Source organism: Cupressus sempervirens, chromosome 1 (assembly GCF_028749045.1).
Source record: "Cupressus sempervirens isolate cs-2001-9-10 chromosome 1, ASM2874904v1, whole genome shotgun sequence".
NCBI lineage: Eukaryota > Viridiplantae > Streptophyta > Pinopsida > Cupressales > Cupressaceae > Cupressus > Cupressus sempervirens.
In genome coordinates, this window is record NC_143118.1 from 826062346 (window position 1) to 826066933 (window position 4588).

The following is a 4588-nucleotide window of genomic DNA, read 5'->3' on the forward strand; positions in this document are numbered from 1 at the left end:
CACTTTGAACTTTATAGAAATACAACTCCCTCAAAAGTTATTCAAGGAATGAGATAATGATATGCCTTTAATCAAAGGAACCAAGGTGAGCCACCATCTATCCATAGGTATGGAATATATGAGAGAATTTACAAATTATTAAATGAAAACTGAAACTCAAAGGTTCTCAGTTAAACATTCACAATCAGCAAAGTGAGGGGAAAGATCAAAATAATCTATTTTAGATTGTCTAATATACAAAACTCAAATATTTCCTTGCACACACTAACACAATTTCATGAATGGAAGAGTTTATCATTGATAACTGTATTGATAACAAGATCAACAATATTTCAAATGAATATATTGAAACACACAAAGATATATAATATATTATATCTATCCTCTAATAAAATATAACAATGCAAAGACTATTATTCTCATCCATGCAAAGAATCCAATCTAAAAATGAAAAGAAACTTTATATATTCCCCTCTAACATTATTAGGAAATTGAACAAAAATTTCCCATTTTCCTCTAACCTACTCGGCTTTGAAAAAGAAGAGAAACCCCCCTCCCTTTGATGCTTTTACAATAAAATGTTACAAAAAATTACATCTAGTTTTATAATTGAATCTTGAAATTATATGATTCTTTCTTGGTCATCTTATATTTGTGGTGGATTTCTATTCCTAAATATTTTGATTTTATTATAGTGTTGTATATAAGATTTTACTTTTTAGTTTTCAATTACAACTTTATAATAAAATAAATCATTAGCTCAAGTATAGATATGCTTACTTTTCTCATTAAATGCAACAAAAATTTCTCCACATTAGCTAGAAATTTTATTGAGATTTTTCATTACGTAGCAGGACAAGTGGTGTTAGTGTAAATTATTATTATTTACACTTTACTTAAGTTTACTTAGGATAAATGCATTTATTTATTAGTTGTTATCTAGGAGTTAGCATACTTTTACGTATTGACTTCTTGACAACATAGGATTTTGTTCCTACCTTGTCATACTTATCCTCTCGTCTACATGGAGGATAATCCACTTTTTATGGACATATGCTTAGTTGTCATGCTTATGTCCTAGCTCTTTCTAGCTCATTCTAGAAGCTTCCTAGAGGCCTTTATAAATAGGCTCTCCTAGTGTATTTGCATATCATATTGTACAACAATTTACATTTTATCTGAGAATACAATTTTCTTATTTTCAAACCAAACCCTTGCCTCTTCTTGTATTCTTCTTCTCTGTGATAGGTTTTCTATGTGCAGGTGATTCAAGGGCTTGTGGATTTGATTTGCGTATTTGCACAAATCCAAAAAATGGCACATGTTAGTGATGAAGTGTTGTAATTATTTCATGATTATCATTGAAATTTTTGGCTATACTCCACTCAGTTTTAATCTGTAATAAATCTCGTAAAACATTTTAAAGAGAATTTAGAAAATTAGCTTAGACCAAACATATCCAAAAGTTAACTTAATCCATTGGTGGATGTAAAATTTATCCCCCTTGCAATACGACTATTTTTTGAAAAATCTATAGTTATAGGTTGCTACCATTAAAACTAAACATTATGGACCTACATATTTTAAACATGTACATTCTGAACCTTAGAAGTTGAACTTGCAAACTTGAACTTTTGAACCATGATGATTTTGAATTATGTAAACACTTGAGTTGGCTAAACCATTTCAATTGTTTTATCCTTGGAAATTATACCATTGGGTTACTTACAATTTAAACCTAAATCTGCACCAACACCTTGAACTTTGAATATAAACTATGTAGTTCAAGGTTCAAGTTCAACATGATAACTTATTGACTTGAAAGTTTGAAGAACAATTCTAAATTATTGAATCAACTAAATTTTTTAATTGTTGAATTCTTGAACTAATTTGAACTAACTAAACCAATTTGAACCAACTGAACCAATTGAACTAGTTCAAAAGGGTTCATGGCTTAAGCATTATGATATTTTAAAATACAATTTTAGAGAGATAATATTTTCCACAATATGGTACATGAAAGGGGATAATTTGATTTTTGAAATTTTGATTTGGGGTCCATACATGGGCTAATAATTTTAAATAATTTCAAGGAGTAGGTAGAGGAATGCCTAATAGGGTCTTCGTTGATAGAGAAATGAATCATCATGTGCATTCATATTGGAGGGGTTAAAATATGGAATTTCACAATTTTATTTTCTTTGATTAGTCATTAATAATTTGTTATCCATCTATGAAAATTTTTAAGGAAATAATGTTTCTTTATCAATTGCAATCCATAACTTCATTTTAATAGTTTACATCTCATCAAATTGCTTCAATCTACGAAGTATGTTGAACATAATAAATAACTTATTAATATCTTTATTATGAGTTATTTACCTTAGCTTGAATGAGCATTTTTCCAATATAATAGTATTATTAAAATAATTCAATAGTAAATATTTCTCTTAAATGCCAAATTAAATTGACTTCTATGTATTTGTGAGAACAACTCATAGATTTGATAAGTAGTCATTAACCATTAAATCTTGAATAGTCTCATGAAATCACCTTAAAACATTAGCAAGTGATACTATCCATAGTTCTTATTTATCAATCATTATGGGGATGCTAAGTAATGATGTCTAAATTGCTTCAAAAAAATATTATTTTCATAAATTTAATTCTATCATAATCAACACAATAATACAATGATATGTCAAACCAATCATAATATCCCCTAAGAATATTAGATCTCATAAGTCAATACTAAAAATGAATATATTGGTTGACTAGTATAGTACACAATAACATATAGATATGGGGTGTCACTATGTCCTAAAAATGAGAAAATATGATAGTTTGAGGTTGCCCATAGGAATATGTATGTTAAAATACAATTTTCCTAGTTGTAAAATCACAATAGTATTAGTAGTGTTGAAAAATGGATAATTTAAACATGTCATGGAGGAAAAATGAATTCTAGGTAAGGCCTATGTACATTCTTCAATTTAGTTGATCAATTCACAATGCACTATTATGGGCTAGTTGTTTTACTAACCACCAATATCCCACTTTGGGATTCATGACATGACTTAACCACCTCCTGTATTCTATAAGTCTAGTGGTTGTATAATGCATTGACATATCAATATTTTGGTATAATAAGAACCCTATCTTGTAATAAGTGGTATCAGATGTTGGTCATAGGTTCAAATCTCCTCAAGCAACGTTGAGCAGGGATTTTTGGACTGACTGTCAATGTTCCCCTTTAGGATGAATGAGACATGGTTTAAATGTCTCTTGTGTTCTAAAATTCTATTGGTTGTATTAGATATTGATAGGTTAATCTTTTGGTGTAGCAACAAACCTAGCTTGTAGAAGTAGTATTTAAGGATCTCAATAGGAAAAACTTGTCAAACTATGAAAAATAGCTCTATTAGATCTTATGCTATTTAGAAAAGTTTTGTTTAGACTTGAATTTGTTGGAATTACAATAGGAAAGGTAAACTTCTGAGTGGGGAGAGGTGAATTAGTAGTTTAAACTTCTATCCATAAAAACTTTCACCACACATCCATCTCACACTTTTAATAAGTAAATTGAAATATCAAGCAAAGCATGTACATCTAAAACATGAAAGCAAGTAAACATTCACACATGTATGACACCAAATATGATTACCTAGAAACAATTCCAATGAGAAGGTAAAATTGGGATGGGAATGACACCCACAAATCTTCACTACTGCAGTAATAAAGTTTATCCAATAAAGGTTACAATGTTTGATCATTAGACATGAACTACCTTATGAAAGGTCTTCTTCCCTGTTAAAGCCTTACAAAGACTATTAGGTCTCACGTTGTTGAAGGATTTCAATATCCTATTAAGAGTGTGCCTTGTTAAAAGACCTTAACTCACAATTAAGTAAGCACCCTACTAAAGGATTTCAATGTAGCATGTTAGGACTACTCTATTAAGAGATTTAACTAATTCACCTACTAAAATGAATCAGCATTGATCTTGCACTTAAGACTTTTTTTCTTGATGATAGATCACCTCTAAACTGATGTATTCTTGATCCTTCTTGATCAGATGCATCTCTATTGTATGCTATCTTCTTTCCTCTATTTTACTCTAACCGATTCTACAAAGTAATCTTAGATCATAACTCCTTAGCCACCATGAATACTCTATTTACACATGAAAACTTCTCTCTTTGATCCTTCATACACCTTCTTTGCATCATAGATAGTTTAGAGTTTTTCCTTCTCAAGAAAACTTTGGTGACTTAGGGTTAGGTATGAATCAACGACTAGGATTCATCCATTTTGCTACTTTAACTTTCCCTTTTTCTGATTGGCTACATGCAATGCATTGGGAATCCAAATTTGGATTCATCCTTATCTCTAAATATGGTAATTTGATCTTTAAGTCAGCTCAAAAATAGTTTACATAGTTGTTTGTGCCATTACAAACAACTATAAAAAAATTGTCTTACTTAGTATCTGAAGTCTCTGATGCTCAGCCTACACTGTTCTTTATACTCTGACTCAAAATTTGTATCACTCAACATGCACTACTTACTTGGCTCCTAAATTACTTGGC